General features: G+C 46.2%; 1 protein-coding gene across 2 annotated transcripts in view; it reads left to right on the forward strand.

The window, feature by feature from the left end:
* LOC105910009 (transcription factor HIVEP3) overlaps window positions 1–21,519 on the forward strand; it is an 83,429-nt gene that overhangs the window by 19,136 nt on the left and 42,774 nt on the right. The window contains exon 2 of one of the 2 annotated variants that reach the window (XM_031575647.2): window positions 257–348. The exons of the other annotated variant lie outside the window; for it this stretch is intronic. The gene's annotated coding sequence lies outside the window, so the exon portion shown is untranslated. The remainder of the gene's footprint in view (window positions 1–256; window positions 349–21,519) is intronic. 2 annotated transcript variants of the gene reach the window in all.

The raw sequence follows: 21,519 nt of genomic DNA on the forward strand, positions 1-21,519 counted from the left end.
GTCCCAAAGGAAATCCTCTTTGTGCTCGCTGAGGTGGCCCCATTGGTGCCATGAACGTTTGCTCCAGGCTGCAAGGTGTTTGGGTGCATCGCTGCGCTCAGGTTGAGGGTGTAATGTGCGTGTGTGCGCGTGTGTGCGTGTGTGTGTGTGTGCGTGTGCGTGTGCGTGTGCGTGTGCGTGTGCGTGTGTGTGTGTGCGTGTGTGTGTGTGTGTGAGAGAGTGAGTGTTAGTAACCTAGTGTCTGTTGGTTTTACAGTGCCATTGTGGAGGGCTTTCTCACATGATTGGAAATCCATCTGGAGAGACCAGAAAAGATATGATCTGCATGCTGCCCATTCACCATCACATGTGGGTGTCAAGTCACTTCATGTATTGTGTGTGAGTGTGTGTGTGTGTAGTGTGTGTGTATGTGTTTGTACTTGTGTTACTCTGTGCCAGGAGCATTGGGTGTGTTTCAGATGGATGGAATCTCCTCTCCACTCTTCTCTCTCTGTATTGTAGTACAATCTTCCATTTGCTTTCTCTGAAACAAGCACACACACACACACACACACGAATACACACACACACGCACAGACACACACACACACACACACATACTCACACAAACATGCAGATTCACATATACACGTTGGTTAGGTTCTCTCTCTGTATATGTCTCTCTCCCCTCTCTCTCTTTCTTTCTCTCTCTCTCTATATGTCTCTCTCCCCTCTCTCTCTGTCTTCCTTTCTCTCTCTATGTTTCTCTGTCACTCTTTCTCCCAGCACAAGCTGTGAACTGTGTTGTCTTCTCAGCTCCTTGTGAGATTAGTTTCCTGCCACTCTGTTGGACGGTCTTGACTGGACATAAAAGGCGGAAGCGACTCCAGACACCTCCGTCTGTGAACTGCGGAGCCGGGTTGAGATTTCTCATCCGTGTGACACACCACTGTCCCAGCGAGCCCATGTGCCGAGGGATAGGCAGGTGAGGTCACAGTAGGACAGCCTTTCTTTTTTAGCACCACGCCATCCTTAATGCTCAATGTCGTGCTTATTTTAAGCAGCAATATGGAGGCTTTGATTATTTTCAAGGTATGGTTTTGTAGGTAGTTTGTTTTCATAACATCCTCCATTATTTCATGGTACATAGTCATGTAAATGAGGGAATCAACACACTTGCCACACACGAAACCCAGTGAGAATATGACAATAGTTCTCACGGCATGGCACTTAATCTGTGGCTGACACACATCAGTCAGCAGGCTAGCTAGCGTTCAACAGTCAGCAGGCTAGCTAGCGTTTATCAGTGCAGGCTGTGCTGCTGTCGGTGTTCCTTACCGCCGCTTTATCTTCTCCGTCTGGCCAGCGGCCTGTAGGAGACGCGCAGGTGGTCGTAGGATGGTGTGTTCCCTGTGTTAGGTTACCTCGCTCAAGTGTGTGTGTTTTGTGTTTGTGTGTGTGTGTGTGTGTGTGTGTGTGTGTGTGTGTTTGTGTGTGTTTACTTAGTCACAAATCAGGTGGGTATCTGGTTTGTTTATCGCCGTATCGCTGTGGGTTTGTATTTATAAACTTTTTTTGGTGTGTGTAATTGTGTATGTGTGTGTCTGCATACATGTGCATTGCATGGGCTGTGTCTCACATTTCTGTTTTGTTTGTATGTGGTCACATTTCTGTTTACCTGAGCATATTTTTGTGTACTGCCGCCTGTTTTATCTGTGGAGTCTTCTACACACACACACACACACACACACACACACATCGAGAGAGACACACACACATTCCAAGGCCTCTGTTTTTGCTGGTCTGTACAGAAAAGTCAATATTTGCATAAATATAACAGTGGAGAGTGTATGTGGGTGAGTTCGGGTCGAGCCTCAGTCCGTTTCTGTCATGCTCCAGCCACAGAGGCTGTTTAGGTACGTTCACTCACTACTGCCCTGTCTTTGAGCCTGTGTGACAAGAAAGGCACGTTCACTCCATCTACAGTCGTAATTCACTCATTTACACCACAGACACAAACACACACGCACTTATAATATATGATACAGTAAGTCTTTACACGTACCACATAGTCATATATACATATATATATATATATATATATATATTAGTGCTGTCAAACGATTAAAATATTTAATCGCGATTAATCGCATTTATGTCATAGTTAACTCAAAATGAATCGTGATTAATCGCAAATTTTTATCTATTCTAAATGTCCCTTCGTTTATTTATTTTTTTCCATCATTTTGTTTTTATTTTAATGCCCTTATCAACATGGAAAAGTCGATTGGCTTGCTTTATGCAAATGTTTTATTTTATTGAAAACCAACATTGCCAAACAGGGCGGTACAAAATAAAATTATAAAGTGCACATTTCAGGTGAACAAGGACAGCCTATAGTGCAGTTAAACCATGGCTTAATATTTTCTTTTTTTCAAGTTTGCTGGGAACATAGCAGTCAGGCCTCTTATTTCAGAAACAATGAACCGTAACAGTTATGTTACCAATAAAAGGTAAGCCTACTACCGGTACTTCTTTGCTTTCAGCCAGCTGCCTGTTGACATTTTCAGACAACAGTGAAGCTCGTTTCTTTTGCCCATTTAGAAGCTTTTTATCATCCATTTCGCCGTATTGCGCTCACCATTCACTCAAACTGTAACGTTAGCCTACCACACAGTTTGCGAGGCCAAAAAGAACGTTAATCTTAAAAAAAAAAAAAGATTCACGTTAATCTCGCGATAAAAAAATGAACGGCGTTAAAATGGGTTTGCGTTAACGCCGTTAATAACGCGTTAATCTGACAGCACTAATATATATATATACATATGTGCATACACACACACTTACAAACACACAAGCGCACACACATAAACAGGTCACCTTTAACTACAGAAGAGGTTCTATACTCTGATGGCAGATGATTTTGGGACTGATCTTATTATTATTATTATTATTTATTTTATTTATTTATTTATTTATTATTATTTAGTCATTTAGCAGACGCTTTTATCAAAAGCAACTTACATATGTGCGACTTACAATGTATACACATTTTACATTTACACTGATGGCACACTGCACATCAGGAGCAATTAGGGGTTCAGTGTCTTGCTCAAGGACACTTCGACAGGGAATCGAACTAGCAACCTTCTGATTATTAAACGACTTCTCTACCACTGTACCACTGTCGCCCCTAATATATAGTGCTGCTTATGATCTGTTGCGGCTCTCTACTTGGGTAAATACCAGCACAAAGACAGGCTGTCATTCAGTCCTCCGTGAGTCAGCTGCTAGTTAATCAACCAGTCAAGCTCGAGTTGGCCAGCCAATCAGCCCCTGTTTCAACAGTCCATTAGCATCACACATTAATACGATTTACATTCATAAGCATCCATAAATGCACTTCAGGGTAATTTAACTGGATTGTCATAACGCTTTTTTTTGACAGTGCTGCTTATGGACTGTGAAGTTTGAATCATCAGTGACTGTAATTGTTTCTTCAGTGCTGCTCCCTCATGCTGTGTGTGTGAGTGCTGGTGTTTGGCTGTGAGCGTGTGAGCGTGTTCGCACTGTGCTGAGGTGAGAGCGGGCAGCCTTCGTCAGGCGGAGCAAACGCTCCACACCTCGGCTTCTCCCTCTCAGGAACCACACTCTCATTCACTCTAGATACACGTCTCAGGTTCAGAACCGCACTCTCATTCACTACAGATACACGTCTCAGGTTCAGAACCGCACTTTCATTCACTACAGATACACGTCTCAGGTTCAGAACCGCACTGTTATTCATTCATTCTAGATACACGTCTCAGTTTCAGAACCACACTGTTATTCATTCATTCTAGATACACGTCTCAGGTTCAGAACCGCACTGTTATTCATTCAGTCTAGATACACGTCTCAGTTTCAGAACCGCACTGTTATTCATTCATTCTAGATACACGTCCCAGTTTCAGAACCGCACTGTTATTCATTCATTCTAGATACACGTCTCAGGTTCAGAACCGCACTGTTATTCATTCATTCTAGATACGAGTCTCAGGTTCAGAACCACACTGTTATTCATTCATTCTAGACACACGTCTCAGGTTCAGAACCGCACTCTCATTCACTACAGATACACGTCTCAGGTTCAGAACAGCACTCTCATTCACTACAGATACACGTCTCAGTTTCAGAACCGCACTGTTATTCATTCATTCTAGATACGAGTCTCAGGTTCAGAACCACACTGTTATTCATTCATTCTAGATACACGTCTCAGGTTCAGAACCGCACTGTTATTCATTCATTCTAGATACACGTCTCAGGTTCAGAACCGCAACTGTTATTCATTCATTCTAGATACACGTCTCAGGTTCAGAACCGCACTCTCATTCACTACAGATACACGTCTCAGGTTCAGAACCACACTGTTATTCATTCATTCTAGATACACGTCTCAGTTTCAGAACCACACTGTTATTCATTCATTCTAGATACACGTCTCAGTTTCAGAACCGCACTGTTATTCATTCATTCTAGATACGAGTCTCAGGTTCAGAACCACACTGTTATTCATTCATTCTAGATACACGTCTCAGGTTCAGAACCGCACTGTTATTCATTCATTCTAGATACACGTCTCAGGTTCAGAACCGCACTGTTATTCATTCATTCTAGATACACGTCTCAGGTTCAGAACCGCACTCTCATTCACTACAGATACACGTCTCAGTTTCAGAACCGCACTGTTATTCATTCATTCTAGATACGAGTCTCAGGTTCAGAACCACACTGTTATTCATTCATTCTAGATACACGTCTCAGGTTCAGAACCGCACTGTTATTCATTCATTCTAGATACACGTCTCAGGTTCAGAACCGCACTCTCATTCACTACAGATACACGTCTCAGGTTCAGAACCACACTGTTATTCATTCATTCTAGATACACGTCTCAGTTTCAGAACCACACTGTTATTCATTCATTCTAGATACACGTCTCAGGTTCAGAACCGCACTCTCATTCATTCTAGATACACGTCTCAGGTTCAGAACCGCACTCTCATTCATTCTAGATACACGTCTCAGTTTCAGAACCGCACTGTTATTCATTCATTCTAGATACACGTCTCAGGTTCAGAACCGCACTGTTATTCATTCATTCTAGATACGAGTCTCAGGTTCAGAACCACACTGTTATTCATTCATTCTAGATACACGTCTTAGGTTCAGAACCGCACTGTTATTCATTCATTCTAGATACACGTCTCAGGTTCAGAACCGCACTCTCATTCACTACAGATACACGTCTCAGTTTCAGAACCGCACTGTTATTCATTCATTCTAGATACGAGTCTCAGGTTCAGAACCACACTGTTATTCATTCATTCTAGATACACGGCTCAGGTTCAGAACCGCACTGTTATTCATTCATTCTAGATACACGTCTCAGGTTCAGAACCGCACTGTTATTCATTCATTCTAGATACACGTCTCAGGTTCAGAACCGCACTGTTATTCATTCATTCTAGATACACGTCTCAGGTTCAGAACCGCACTGTTATTCATTCATTCTAGATACACGTCCCAGGTTCAGACACAGCTCCGCCGAAATCAAGAGCCTGGGTGAAGTTACAGGAGACGAGGAACGGGACACATTCATTCCTGCACTCACATGAACTGCTACAATCTCGCAGGTCTTGAATATGGCTGATTATAGTGCTACTAGTGTTAATACCATTCCATTCTGCCACTTGAACTACCAAGGATATTTTATTCTAATAGAACCAATGTAACTACTATGGCTGATAGTGCTTGAAGTATTGCATCTCAATGGCAAGAAGCGTGTCAGTAGTGGTCCCTCTTCACCTGAGTAAAGACGGGCTTCATAATATATAGGTTTATAATGCCACAGCTGATGCCAACTATAGCACAGCTAAAAGCTGCTGTGTGACATTAGTACCTGTTCTGTGTCCAAAATTAACATCAGCAAATACACTCACTCCCTCACATACGCACGCACGCGCGTGCGCACTTACATCTCTCTTCTCTCCTTCGAACATACACACATATAAACACACACACACACACACACACACACTCTCACTCTCTCTCTCTCTCAAACACCAGAGTCTCATCTAAAGACAGCATTCATCAGAGTCAAGGCGATCACGCGCCCAATCAGAGCAAGCGGCAAGGCAGCACAGTTCAACCTGTGTTTCCTCCAGGAAGGTGGGGTGTGCTGGCGGTCTTCTGCGAATGCTAAATCAATAGGACAGTGTTTGTGTGGCTCGGAGGGCGGGTGACAGCGGACGGATGATTCGCAGCTGCTGCTCCAGAGAGCCTGTGGTCCAGGGGCCCAGTGGTTCCTCCTGGCCGGCCCGGGAGAGAGGGGACACGGGCAGAGGGGCGCTCCGGAGGGGGCAGGGTGGGGGTGCTGAGGGGTGCTTGTGTCTGCTGGCTGTCGGGAGAAAGGGGGAAGGGGGTGAACACACTGCTGTCTATCCTGTTGGCAGTAGAGCGCAGCAGATTTCTTCAGTCTTGGTCCTACTCCTTGCTCTTCCTCTCTCCTGTCATACTACCCGACACACACACACACACACACACACACACTCGCAGTGGCACACACTCACATTCTCTCTTACATCTCTCTCTCTCTCCTTCGAACATACACAAATATAAACACACACACACTTGTTGAAAGCCAGAACTACACTATGTTCGCTATGTGGCTCGGAACAGTCCCTACTTTGTGGCGTTTGATGCCCCCCCCCCCCCGGATCTCCTCTGGGCCCCTTGGGAGAAGGTGCACCCCTGGCTGCCCCCACACTGCTGGCCTGGGCCCCCTGGCTGCTGACGCAGGGCACGTTGCTCTAATTGGAAAAAAATAAGCAGCAGATTAGTTTTGTGCCACTCCACGCGGCTTGTGTGTTTACCCTGCTCTCCGGGAAGTCAAAAGGCAGGGCTGTCCCTGCTCCGGGGTTGTGTGTGTGTGTGTGTGTGACTGTGAAGTCCTTGTCTGAATTTTGCCAGAATGTAGGTTTTGCATCTCAACAGTTCTGTTTGCCCTCAGATGAATATCTCTGTGTGAACCTCAGTGCGTGTAATAGCAGGGGAACACAAACATTATCATGTGTGGGAAAGAAAGAGAAAGAATATGTAACATTTTCATATGTTTCACTTTAACATCCTCGCCTATTTGCATTTAATACCCAACACACTTTTGGAACAGTAGGCTGTTTCACAACCTTCCCTGATTGCATCAGCTATTTCTATCACATTACCCACCATTTCAACTTTCAAAGAAATCGATTCCCTCATCACAAGTGAAACATTTTGTCATTCATGACAATCCCTAAATTACACATTTAGCTGTAGCTCGAGGATGTCGGCTACATGTTTTGGCTGCTGGGTCAAAGTTCATTCCCGTCTCGAGTGTGTGTTGTCTCCTTCCACACACACCTGTGCACTGTAGAAGCACGGCTGCTGGCAAAGGCCTTATTTGCAGGCTCCTCCTGCCCTCCTGCTGTTTGTAATGGATTTCATCTAGAGATTCTAGCTTTGTATTCTAATTCTAGGTTTATCTCGTAGATCACCCACAACATGCTCATTCACACCTATTAGATTGCACAAGCAAAACAAAAAAAGGAAACGTCTTTACTAGGTCTCTCAACTTGTAAATGTGTATTGTATAAGGATGTCCTCTGTGCTCTGTGAGAGAGCTTGAGTGCTTCTGCTGATGATTATTAGTGCTGAGCTGAGCTCCCTGTGACACCTTGGCAGGACCAGGGAGGCTGGACCCAGTGACTCAGAAACAGCAGGGAGTTTAATGCTGGTGTGTGTGTGTGTATGTCCAGCAAGGCCTCCATCTCCAGTTTTTCTTATCTCTCAGACAGCAATTAGTATGGGATGTGGGCTAATCTGCCTTTTAAATCAACTGTGTACCCTCCTGTCCAAATGTAGCTCTTCAGCAGACTGCTGGAGTGGAGGCGTTGTGAGCGCACCTTTTTCATGTCGCTCATTCGCATGCATGTATTCAGATTTGATGAGGATGTCGCCGTCCTTCGTCTCGGGATGGCATTGTCACGGAGACAAAACAAGAATCGCACCGAACGAGGCTCCCAACAAAAATAAATCAAAAATGCTACTGAAAAAATAACCCAGAATCTGGTATCCATGGAAACGCGCATCCGGTTCCTCTGCCTTCCAGAAGTTCAGCAGGAGAGGAAGAAAAAAAATTGGTCTTTTACTGACTGGTTCTAAAATTGGTTGAGGTGGAGAGTCTACTGAAGCCTTGATGAGACAACCCTCTCCACACCCTGGGTTTCATGGATACCAGTAATCAGATGCACATGTGTCATAGTCAATGGAGATATTTTGCATTGAGCACAGTGGTCAATTGATGTCAGTGGTAAAGGAAGAGCAGGAGGTTTGCATGATACCAAGCGGAAAAAGCTGCAGCAGTATAGCCAGTTTGAATAATTACTTGGGCTAGTGTTGGTCCAAACCTGATGTCAGAGAGTGTTTCTGAAGGGGCTGTTAGGCAGGAGCTTTCTTTTTTTTTAAGATTTAATTTTGGGTTTCGACAGGAAATGAGTCGAGAGAAAGAGTGGGAGTGGGTTGAGAAACGACTTTAGGCTGGACTCGAACCTGGGTCCTCGTGTGGTATGGGACAGCAGCGTTGCCTCTGTGCTGCAACCCCCCCCCCAGGAAATCCCCCCTCCTTTTCATTGAAAATGGTTTACTCAGCAATTTCTCTCTGTTGATTTTGTTTTCGCCTCGTTGCCCGTGTTTACACACACAGGCAAGCACTTGAAGGATTTAAATCGTGTGTTGAAAATGTTTATCTCTTCACAGAATCTGAATAAAAACAAGCAGCGATTTTCTGCCTGCAAGAGTTTCAGTAGCCCCTTAAGTTCTCCCAACTGGAGAGCCATGAGTTCTGGCAGTCCTCTACTCTACTCGAGGCAGAGATAACCCTGTGTAACTCTATTACCAGACACCCCTCCATCACTCCCCGCTGGGGACAGAGGTAGTGGGTAAGCTCGTCAGAGATTGATAAGGAGCGTGTGTGTGTGTGTGTTTGTGTGTGTCTCTCGGCAGTAATTCATGTGGACACGATCACACCATTGATCTGCCGTTATCTCGTCTCAAAGGTCACCAAAGGTCACTTTACGAGTTCGCTCGCCCGGAGCACACCGAATTTGAAACACGGTGACGGGGTAGAGCACAGACATCCTCAGTGTGAGGGAGTCAGGCTGGTGTGTGTGTGTGTCTGTGTGTGCGTCCCTGTTCTGCCTTCTGTGTCTGTGAAAGAAGTTCTGCTCACCTCTCAGTGGTCCATTTGGATGGTATCAGGCACAAGACACGACCGTATGGAGAGCAGGAATAGAATGGACCTTCTGTGTCTCAGCAAGGCAGAAGCCTACTCTAAACACTCTCACACACACACTGACACACGCACACACACACCACACACACACACACACACACACACACACACACACATTAATTTGTTTGACTGCAGGGATGTAGACACAATGAAATGTGTCTTGTTTCAGTGTAGTGTGTGTGTGTGTGTGTGTGTGTGTGTGTGTGTGTGTGTGTGTGTGTGAGACCATGTTTGAGACTGTGTGTGTGTACTGTATGTGTGGTTTGTGAATTCTGTACTACCTGTTTCCAGCTCCATTCTGCTGTCTTCACCTCCAGTGTTCAGTTCAGTCCTTTATTTACGCCACCTCCCCTCAGGAGCCAACAGAGGGGATGATTGAGCACACACAGGGCGACTGTCGCTAACGCCCCACACCCTTGGGGCTTTTGTGCAAGTACGCCAAAGAACAGAGCCCAGCTGAGGATTAAGTCCTTTTCAGAGGAGGATTTCTCCAACCGAAGGACGGACCACACAGTAAATCACCTCTCGGGCATGCAGGATGAAATATTATGTTGGGGGGTGAGGGTGGGTGGGGGGGTGTGGCTGGGGGTGTCTTTTGCCATTTGTTTTCCTCACAGTTACTGTCCTCGCTAGTTCGTCGTAATCCTGTTTTCGCCTGGACTCAGAGGGAAGTTTGGATATTAATACGTTCTTAAATCTCCATCTAGGAAGTGATGTCCGAGTCACCTTTTGGCCAGAGATCCATTCAAATCAAGAGAGCACATGAAAGAATGTAACCTTGTGGTAATCAACCGGGGCTTTTTAGAACATTTGGCTTCCTTTGAGCTCTTTCTACACATGTCAGAGGAATTCAATGCTGCATTCAATTATAAACCAATATAAGTCAGTTCATTTTCCCTAGCCACAGATAAATGGAGCTCCACGCATGCTGGAGAATAGCAATTCAATCAAGAGGACACTCCAACACAAGCATTTAAATCTACTGAGAGATTGTTGAGAGAAAATCAACAATTCATGGCTCTGACCTTTATGCATCACTGAATCTTGTTTTGTGTGTCTTGTGTTTGATTGTGCTTGTGTCTGTGCTTGTGTCTGTGCTTGTGTGTGTGTGTGTGTGTGTGTGTGTGTGTGTGTGTGTGTGTGTGTGCTTGTGTGTGTGTGTGTGTGTGCGTGTGTGCGTGTGCGTGCGTGCGTGCGTGCGTGTGTGTGTGTGTGTGCTAGTGAGTAAAAGAGATAGAGCAAGGGAAAGGCACATACGGTCACTGAGGGATTACCCTCCATAAACACACTCACACTCCCCCCCCCCACACACACACCTTTCCCCCCCTCTCGTCTGGGGTTGTGTTCCTCTGGAGCAGTTATGTAATCTTGCACTGAGTCTCCCGCTCTCGATGTCAGCCACCTTGCATAAGGGAGACTAGTGTTCAGGCCCCAGTCATTTTTCTCCCTAAATCTTCCTCTCCCTCCTCCTCTTCCTCCCATATCTCCTTCCCTCCCTCCCTCCCTCCCTGCCCCCCCTCTCTTTACCTCCCTTCCCCTCTCTCTCCCTCCCTCCATTCCCGGTTTCTCTCGCTTGCAGCTGCCGAGGGAGCTGACTCAGCAGCCATGGCTTCCCTGTGCTTAGTCACCGTGTGCTCTCCTCGCGTCGCCTCGCCTCAACTCTCCTCTCCTCTCCTCAAATCTCCTCTCTCCTTCCCCCTCCTCCACAGGCTCCCCCTCCCCCTTATTCTCCCCCTCCCCTCTCTTCTCCTCTCCTCACGCCATCTCTCATTCTTCGGCCGTCTCCTGTTCTCTACTTTTGGAGCCGGTTAAGATGCCTATTTGGAGAAACCTGGAAGAATACGACCCTGCAGAGATCAAATGCATATGAGTCCAATAAATATGCTCATTAAAAACCTGGTCAGATGGTATCTGGCGTTCTTACTGCTTGGTGGGGGTTAGTGTGTGTGAGGTTGGAGATGATGGGCAAATGATGTCTTTAAAGCATGAGGTAGAAGGGGTCTGTACTCTTGCATTGGTACTTGTACTCTTGAACTGATTAGGTAAGGCATGGAGCCAAGAATTAGAATGCTTGTGACGTCATGAGCATACCCTCTATGGCACTTGGTCTCAGATTAAAACAGTATGTGTGTACTCAGCTTGTGGCCTGTATTCTTTGGAGGCAAGGAGGTGTGTGTGTGTGTGTGTGTGTGTGTGTGTGTGTGTGTGTGTGTGTGTGTGAGAGAGAGTTGTGTGTATGCGTATGTGTGTGTTTGTGTGTGTTTGTGTTAGTGTGTATGTGTGTGTTTGTGTGTGTTTGTGTTTCAGTGTGTGTGTGTGTGTGTTTGAGTGAGTGTGTGTGTGTGTGTGTGTGTGTGTGTGTGTGTGTTTGAGTGAATCCCATGTCCAGGTCCCTCTTAAACAACTTAAGTCAGAGATGGTTAATCTCATCTTCATAGAGGCATCGAGGCAGCATGCTTCCACTCCAGCCCAGCAGCAGCAGCAGCAGCAGCAGCAGCAGCAGCACACCTGACTCCACTCATGTCATCAGCTCAGCACAGTCCTCAGTTCACGCATTAATCATATCAGCTGTGCCCATCAGTCTCAGAGTCACAACCATTTATCCACGTCATCCAGGGATGATGTGTTTAATGTCAAAGGTTCTGAAAGTAATGGTTCTGGTGAGGCTTAGTGAGGTCCGTGTGTAGAGTGCAGTGGTAGAGAGGTAGGCAGGGGTGACCTGGAGCTCCCCGCTGGGCCCTTGTGTCTGTAATGTTCTGGGTGTGAGAGGAACCATCCGTCATGACTGACCCGTCTGTGTCTGACCCAGCTGAGTCAAGCTCACACCACACCACTGCTGCTCCTGCGGCACCAAAACATGTCTTTTACTGTATAGTATAGAATAGCACAGTTTAATATAGTTATAGCCTAGCATGCATATAATATAATATAGTATAACGGATAGTATGGTATACCTTTTGTATGTCTTTTTTTGTATTCCAAGAAGAACCTTGAAGGGTTTTTTCCATGGGAATGAACCAAACACACTTTTCCTTTCCCAATTCCACTTCAAACTTTCTAATGTGAAATCTCTCCAGCTAGTAGTCTAACAGATGTGTGAAAAGAAGAAGACACTGTTTATCAGGGGCGTCCAAGTCAAGTCTGCAGTGGTTCTTCCAAAGAAGCCTTTTTTAACAGAGTGTGCTGTGGCGCCTCTAGCTTCCCCCTCTCTCTTTCTCTCCCTCTCTCTCTCTTTCTCTCCCTCTCTCTCTCCCTCTCTCCCTCTCTCTCTCTGTTCTCTCTCTTGGCCCTCATCTCTCTCTCTCTCTCTCTCTCTCTGTTCTCTCTCTTGACCCTCATCTCTCTATTTCTCTCCCTCTCTCTCTCTGTTCTCTCTCTTGGCCCTCATCTCTCTCTCTCCCCCCTCTCTCTTTCTCTCCCTCTCTCTCTCTGTTCTCTCTCTTGGCCCTCATCTCTCTCTCTCCCCCCTCTCTCTTTTCTCTCTCTTGACCCTCATCTCTCTCTTTCTCTCCCTCTCTCTTCTCTCTCTTCTCTCTCTCTCTCTCTCACTCTGTCTCTCTCTCTTTTCTCTCTCTTGACCCTCATCTCTCTTTCTCTCCCTCTCTCTCTCTCTCTTCTCTCTCTTCTCTCTCTCTCTCTCTCACTCTGTCTCTCTCTCTTGGGCTCTATCTCGTATATTGTTGCTGAGCTCTCAGGCAGGCTAGTTCAGGAATCAGATACCCAGAGGCAAAGGGTACTCTGTGTCTCCTCTCCTCCCTTCCAGCTCTCCGCTCCATCCCCCTCTCTTCCATCTCCTCTCTGAGAGTGTGTGTTTGTGTTTCTGTGTGTTTTGAGACTGGTGGAAACTGCTTCAGCTCAACTAGTAGAGCAAAGAGCCCACAGCAATTAGGGCCATGGTCATGGAGTTGATTCCCAAGGAGCACACGTACAGAAATAATGTTCACCTTGTTGGGACTCTGGAGAAAAATGTCTGCTAAACGTGAAAAAAGCATATATATATATATATATCTCGTATACCTATATATCTATATATATATCCATCTATATATATATATACATATATATATAGATAGATCCATCTATCCGTCTATATATATTTATATATAGATGGATGATAGATGGATAGATACATGGATAGATGGATAGATAGATGGATGTTGGTTTGATTCATGTCTTTATTCATAACTTGCCCTTTAAACAGCATGGAAAAATGAAGTTTGTAGGTGATAGGATATACTCCTATGCTCCTCTTCTGAAGTCCTTGCTCTGTAAAAATCCCCACATTTGTTTCCTCTCTTTTTTTGAAAAAGAGTGTGAAAAAGAGTGTGTCTTATGTTGGATCTTATGAAATCCAAGTTTGACCTTTCTCCCTAGGCTGTGTGCTTCCTCCAGTCTCTCCACACTCACTATCGATTGCTGAGGAAACAGAGCTCGAGGAGGGAGAAACGGAGAGACCAGAGACACTGTGTGTGAGAGAGAGAGAGAGGGGGGGGGGAGAGAGAGGGAGAGAGGGAGGGCGAGAGAGAGAGAGGGAGAGAGAGAGAGGGAGAGGGAGAGGGAGAAAGAGAGAAAAAGAGAAAAAGAGAAAGAGAGAAAAGGATGCAGGAGATGAACGTCTCAGGGAGTCGGAGCTTTAGAGGGCCTGGAGGTGCTGAAACAGCTGGGATCAGTCCAGATCTGCCACAGGGGCTCAATCACATCGTGTTTTGTGGAGTGGTTTGTCATCCAATCAAAACTTTTACATGTCCCCCCTTTCTTCTCTCCTGTTCTTTACTTTTTGTTTTGATAAATCCACCCACTCCCCTCTCTCTGTCTCTCCCATTTGCTCTCTTTCTCTTTCTCTCTCTCTCTCTCTCTCTCTTGCTCTCTCTCTCCCCCTCCCCCTCTCCCTCTCCCTCTCCTCTCTCTCTCCTAAAAAAAAACTTTGTTTACCACGTTGGCCTCGGTTTCAGATTGTTCCTCTATTTCACATCTGATTCAGACATCAGCAGGTTTTGCGATGTGAAACTCACGGTTGTGGTTGTGTGTAGTTTAGGCCCCTGTTGCCCGTCTGTGACCCAGGTGTGGTCCCTGGTGACGTGTCCTCATCATTAGTGCCAGTGGGCTCTGAGGCATCATGTTGGGGTCTCTTGGCTCAGTGACTCTCTGCCTGTGCTGTCTGCTCCGTTGGCCAGATAATGAAGCCCGCAGCCACTACTTACCCGGGCACTTCAGCTTTCATATGCTCCACCGTCACCCGTGCGTCATCACCTGGACTGACGGGATTAAAGTGTGTGTGTGTGTGTGTGTGTGTGTGTGTGTGTGTGTGTGTGTGTGTGTGTACACATGTAAGTGTGCATGTGTGTGTCTGTGTCAGAATGAGTTTGTGTGTGTGCTCTGTAGGGCTGGGCGATTTTTCGATCTCGATTCGGGATCGTGATAAAATTTCGATCGATCTCGATTATTTCCTTGTGACATGTATTCGATCTCACGTGGCAAAAGTAAGCGCAACAACAGTGTCGGAGTCTGGCGTACGGTGTTCATATTAGGACATCCTCAGATCTCAGACTCAAGTGTCAGACTCAAACGAAAAGGCGTCAGGTCTCAGACCAAAAGTAGTCAGACTCAGGCGAAACGGCTTCAGTCTCAGAAAAACCTCTGTCATCCTCACACAAAACTTTGTCAAACCAAACGGCGTCATCCTCACACAAAACTTTGTCAAACCAAACGGCGTCATCCTCACACAAAACGTTGTGAAACCAAACGCCGTCATCCTCACACAAAACTTTGTCAAACCAAACGCCGTCATTCTCAGCAGAACTTTGTTAGAAAAAAAGTTGTCAGAGCTAGATGAGGGAGCTGTTGACTAGCTTTCTGAATGAGCTAAAGTAGCAGCTTTTACAGTTAATACCGCTGTGGTGTTTCTGTTAACTGGTACAGCAAGAAAACTTACTTTTGTAATACGAAATAGTTGTTTTCTGCAAGCTAGTTCACTCGTGTAAAGTAAACCCATGTTTAGTCCTCCGGTTGCCGACTTTGCTGAAGAATGAATGCCTCCACTTGTCGCTAACCTAACTTCGCTAGCTAGTCAAACTTAACAAACTAGCAGAAGGTCTATGATAGTACACAACATTTGAATCGTTTCCTTCATGGTATACGTTAATGGCAATTGTGTTGTTTAGTTTGACTTCATTTGGTCTGAGTCTGAGATCTGAGTGGAGTTTGGTTGTAGTATCCATGGCAACCGGAGGACCAAACATGACTTTACTTTACACAAGTGAACTAGCTTGCAGAAAACAATTATTTCCTATTATATTGTAACGTGCTGGCATTGTCGCCCCATAATGCCGTGCGGCAGGCGCGTGCCGTGCCATTTTGACATTGTGTTTTTCACTTTTGATATTGTAACAAATCACGGAAGTGCGTAATATTTGTTATGGCCTTAAACACAACACACTGTCAAAATAGCACGGGCTTTATCCCCTGGTACAAGTTATCACGAACAGACTGTGCTACCGTCACACACCTGTATAAACTCCGTCCCAACACAGAACAACGACATGCAATTAGAACAGTAAAGAACATTGTTAGGGAACATCGTTGAGCGCTAGTGCCGCACGGCATTATGGGGCGACTATGCCAGCACGTTACAATATAATAGGAAATAGTTGTTTTCTGCAAGCTAGTTCACTTGTGTAAAGTAAAGTCATGTTTAGTCCTCCGGTTGCCATGGATACTACAACCAAACTCCACTCAGATCTCAGACTCAGACAAAATTAAGTCAAACTAAACAACACAATCGCCATTAACGTATACCATGAAGGAAACAATTCAAATGTTGTGTACTATCATAGACCTTCTGCTAGTTTGTTAAGTTTGACTAGCTAGCGAAGTTAGGTTAGCGACAAGTGGAGGCATTCATTCTTCAGCAGTCAGCAACTGGAGGACTAAACATGGGTTTACTTTACACGAGTGAACTAGCTTGCAGAAAACAACTATTTCGTATTATATCAAAAGTACGTTTTCTTGCTGTACCAGTTAACAGAAACACCACAGCGGTATTAACTGTAAAAGCTGCTACTTTAGCTCATTCAGAAAGCTAGTCAACAGCTCCCTCATCTAGCTCTGACAACTTTTTTTCTAACAAAGTTCTGCTGAGAATGACGGCGTTTGGTTTGACAAAGTTTTGTGTGAGGATGCAAAAACTACATATCGTGATAAGAATCGAGATCGATCAATATGGAAAAACATATCGTGATACATTTTTTTTCCATATCGCCCAGCCCTAGTGCTCTGGAGCTTGTCACTGGCAGTGATCCATACTTCCTCTAGCCAGACGTAGGGTGGCAGGTGATGTCACGTGAGGAAGACGAGGTGATAGAATGAAGCCTGGTGTGTGTGTGTGTGTGTGTGTGTGTGTGTGTGTGTTCTCACTCACCTCACTCTTCTCATCATGCATGTGCTGGATTTGACAAGTTTGTATCCTAACTCAATTCCACCGTGTGTAGCCTAACCCCTATTTGAAAGACCCGGGGCGAGTCTCTTGGCACAGATGGAGACGGTCGGCTGTCCAACAGCCATCGTTAGACAGCGAGGTCGATCCTCCTCACTCCTCTCACTGTCTCAGAGTCTTGTCCCGTTTCCTGGGTTGGAAACTCTCGCCATAAGCTGAATCGCCTCAGTGTAGGTGGAGTGTTTGGCCTGCTAAGAAACCAACTCTGTGTCCTTCCCTATCTAGTGCAGAGAAGTAAAGAAGAAGGAGTTAAGTGTGAAGATAGTATGTTGATGACATAGTTGACTAGATATGTACAGGGCACAACATTCATTCATTCATTCATTCATTCATTCATTCATTCATCCATTCATAATTTTTTTTTTGTATGTTAGCTGTTCAGCTGTTCATTCACTCAATTCTTTCTTTCTTTTTGTCTTTTTTTCTTTCCTTTTGCATTTCTTCCTGCATTTTGTTCTGTATTTCTTTCTGCATTTACTTTCTTTCCTGCCTATTATTGTTTGAGTTTTTTGTTGCACCCTGTCAGGTGTAATGCTTCCTGTGTATATCAGCTGTTCTGCAAACGTCAGAGCCTCAGTCACTCACACAAGTGAGCAGAGCTCACTGCTCACTGAGGTGCTGTGTCACTGCCCACTGCTCACTGCTCACTGCCCACTGCCCACTGAGGTGCTGTGTCTCATCTCAGAGCTGGGGAGGAAAGATGGCACGAGGAGGAAGGAGGGGGGAGGCAAATGAAAGAGGGATGATTAAACGAGAGACACGTCTGCATGTGCGTAAATCTTAGCACTGCTGCAAACGCCCAGTGGCCATTAAATCTCTGTGACGGTGAGGGGTGAATGCATCTTGACTGTGTGTGTGTGTGTGTGTGTGTGTGTGTGTGTGTGTTGATGGCCCTGTTGACGCACGGCGTGCCATTTAAGCATGCAGCAGTGGACCTAGGGTAATGACTGACGCGGGGCACCTCATCTCTGCGTCTCCTCTGGCGAGAGATAAACATGACGAAGAGGCTGAAGCTCCACGTCACCGGCCGTATCACAGCAACGTCCTGCCGCACGGGCATCATATAGATTTGTGTTTTTTTTTTTTTTTTAAATGCTTTAAATCTATTTGGTGTCTCCTTTTTGTCTTAAATATAAAAATCTTGGTTTTATACTTGGTTCTCTTTTGCCCCGAGACTGTGAACCAGTCCAGGCAGCGCTGTTTGCCGTGAGAATCCTTGTGTAGAATCAGTGTGAAGTAGAATCTCTTGTCTTCACAGGCCTACACCATTACTCTCCACATGTAAGGATCCCTGCTCTGTGTGGGGAGAGGGAAAAGCCTGCGGAGCCTCGTCTCTGTCAGTAGCCGGCTGCACTCAGTCACTATGACCCAGTCAGCGCAGCGGTCTCTTCCTCTTACTGTAACTGCTTCTAACAGAGAGGTTTCCCTTGGAGAAATATTATATTATTCTATTATATATATTGTAATATAATATAATAACATTGTTGAGATACTATTCATGGGATATGTATCAAGGGTTTAAGGATCAATTTAATATTTGTTTAAGAAATCGTCGCAAGGTTGCTAATGGCCCTGTAGGAACACCTGTGAGATGAACGTCCAGGTGAAAACTAAGCCAGGATGCATTCTTCCTTCGGTGGTGAAATAGATTGTGGCATTGTGTCATTACAGATGAGCAGTGTGTGTGCACTGGAGGGATGCTGTCTGTTTCCAGTTCCATTGCAGAGATTGGTGTGCCAGTTCTTATTGATCCCAGGATAAAGCCCAAGCCAAGGGAGTCTTCATCGCTGATCAGACCTCTGCTCTCCAGTGTTTCTCCATGGAGCTTTGTCTGAAGTGGTCTTTGTTTTCTTTTCCCCCTCTCCCTCTACACTTCCATGAGTCAGACTGTGTGTGTGTATGTGCGTGTGTGTGTTTGTGTGTGTGTGTGTGTGTGTGTGTGTGTGTGTGTGATGTTACATCCTCTCACTCAAGCAGCCTCTGAAGTTACATCACCCACCCCCCTGTGCCCCCGGCCTCGCTTGCTAAGAGCCCAGATTGTCAGCAGGAGTCTGTTTCCATTACTGTTTGTAGCACCGGCTCTGTCCCGCGGGGACCCCAGCTCGGGGGCCTGTCTTCCAGCGAATCTGTAACAATGCCCAGCTCGCCTGGCTCCGCCGACTGCCGACACAGCACTCACTCTCCCATCTCACGCCCGTATCAGGACTCGCATCGCGCCGCTGAAAGCCAGGGCCTTGCAAGGAGGGGAGGGGAGGGAGGAAAATACAATCAATGGATGCCTGTGCTGTGCAGCCTCTATCAACCAGCCCCTCTTCTCCAGTACCGGCCCAGCCTTCCCTGCTGCTTGATTGGGTTTGGCTGGGTTAGGGCGCTGAGAGCTGGGGGCGCTGGTTATTGGATTTGGTGGCCAGTGAAGTGGGGGCCAGAGGTGGAGGTAGGGGTCCGGTTTCTGATGAACAGATCCTCCTTAGGCGCTGACAGCTGGCTGCGGGCGAGTGCACTCCCAGCAGGGAAAGTTCACGTGACCCCCACCTTAAGCTTAATTGACCACAGGCTCTGACTCACAACACCGAGATGTGTGTGTGTGTGTGTGTGTGTGTTTGTGTGTCTGTGTGTGTGTGTTTGTGTGTGTTTGGTCTCATGACGTGTCGTCCTCCGCCCATGCCAATGGATGCACTGTGTGGAAAAATGACAGGAGTTTGGGGACCCCTGTTAATAGCCGAGTTGTCTCTTAATCTGCTCGCGTGGCCTCTCCTGCGTTAGCGGCCTCCTAACAAAGGCTGTTCAGATGCTTTGGGACGGTTTCCTGCATGTAAGAAGGTTAGACAAACAGAGAGTATTTGAATTATCTCCACTGACACGGCACTTTCCGGTTCTGATAAGAGCTTGGCCTCCAGCGCTTGACCTAGGACATTGGACTTATGTCTGTGTGTCTCACTGCAGGCTGGAGGCCTTTAATGTATGTAAACTACAATGGCCTTTAATGTATACAAACTACAATGGCCTTTAATGTATGTAAACTACAATGGCCTTTAATGTATACAAACTACAATGGCCTTTAATGTATGTAAACTACAATGGCCTTTCATGTATACAAACTACAATGGCCTTTAATGTATGTAAACTACAATGGCCTTTAATGTATGTGAACTACAATGGCCTTTAATGTATGTACACTACAATGGCCTTTAATGTATACAAACTACAATGGCCTTTAATGTATGTACACTACAATGGGCTTCTCATAGCTGGGCCCTGGGCACCCATATTTCAAATGTGTGTCCTCACTATCCTTCCTATTGCTTCCTTACCTGGCTGAGCCTCAAGTGGTTTCACACACACACACACACACACACACACACACACACACACACACACACACACACACACACACACACACACACACACACACACACACACACAGAGAGAGAAACTCCTCCCCAGCACCCAGTGTGGCCTGATTTCAGCGACTTGGCTCCTGTGAGCTCTGCTCCTGTGACACACTTCTGTCTGGTATGTGTGTGTGAGAGAGAAAGTGGGCCAATTTGGGTTGGTGAGTGTGTGACCGGGTGTGTGAGTGAACTCAGGACACTGGACTCCCTCCCCTGGGTCCTGTGAGGTCACAGCAGGGGTGTTATATATCCCCACAATCCCCCCCCCCCCCCCCCCCCACCTCGGTCGCCACAGGCAACACAGAACATGGCCGTACAGAGGGACGTGCTGAACCTGATAGCCAGGGTGGTGGGTGTGTGGAAGGCCTGGGTGGCACGGTGCTATTCTTCTTTTTTCTTTTGGCATCCTTGGCATTGTGTTGCCAGTGATTTACAGCTGTTAATGCCGGCCGGTCGTATTGCCAGGGCCCCTGAGGACACTCTGACGTCAGCGCGCTGGGGCCCCACTCAACACCCAGTAAGGTGTTGCCACATTTTCACCTGATATCTGGAGAAGAAATTGCAGTACATTCATCTTTGTATTCTTCCTTATTTATTTATTTACTGTAGAATTGTACCACTTTTAGAATTCATTGAGTTCTTGTCATCAAAATAGCCAGTAAGTGCTGACACTGCTTTAAGCCCAAGTTACCTACCTGCCTAGCCGCTCAACAACCCCTCCTCCTCCCCCTCCCTTTTCAAGACACCGAGACAACAGCATACATGAGAAGAGTGCCTGGCCCTCAGGGAGATACTGTGTACTCTGCACTCTATGGTAGGAGAGGTGAGATTACTGTTGATCTTGGGCGTGCAGCTGTAAATGAGATTGGCTACTGTGTCTGTGTACAGTACTGGATCTTTTTTGCTAAGTACTACTGCTGCTATAGCCGCCACGTTAAAAAATAAATAATAACGTCTCTCTCTCTTTCTCTCTCGTCTTTCAGTCAGTGAATGCCTCAGTTTCTGTCAGCTGAATGTGTGTCCGTTTTGCTGTGTGCCTGAGCTTTCAGCAGTGTGTAGCTCTAGCTCTAGCTCTGGCTCTGGCTCTGGCTCTGGCTCTGGCTCTGGCTCTGGCTCTGGCTCTGGCTCTGGTGCTAGCGCTGAGCACGTAGCTGAGAGGGCAGCTGTGCTGCTGACATGTATACGCCACTCTGGGAGTTGTGGCTCGTGTGCATTAAGTGCTGCATTACCCTCCAGGGCTGCCCCGCTCTGCTGCCCAGAGGCCTGAGGGAGGGCAACAGGAT

The sequence above is a fragment of the Clupea harengus genome, chromosome 11, assembly GCF_900700415.2.
Source record: "Clupea harengus chromosome 11, Ch_v2.0.2, whole genome shotgun sequence".
NCBI classification, from domain to species: Eukaryota; Metazoa; Chordata; class Actinopteri; order Clupeiformes; family Clupeidae; genus Clupea; species Clupea harengus.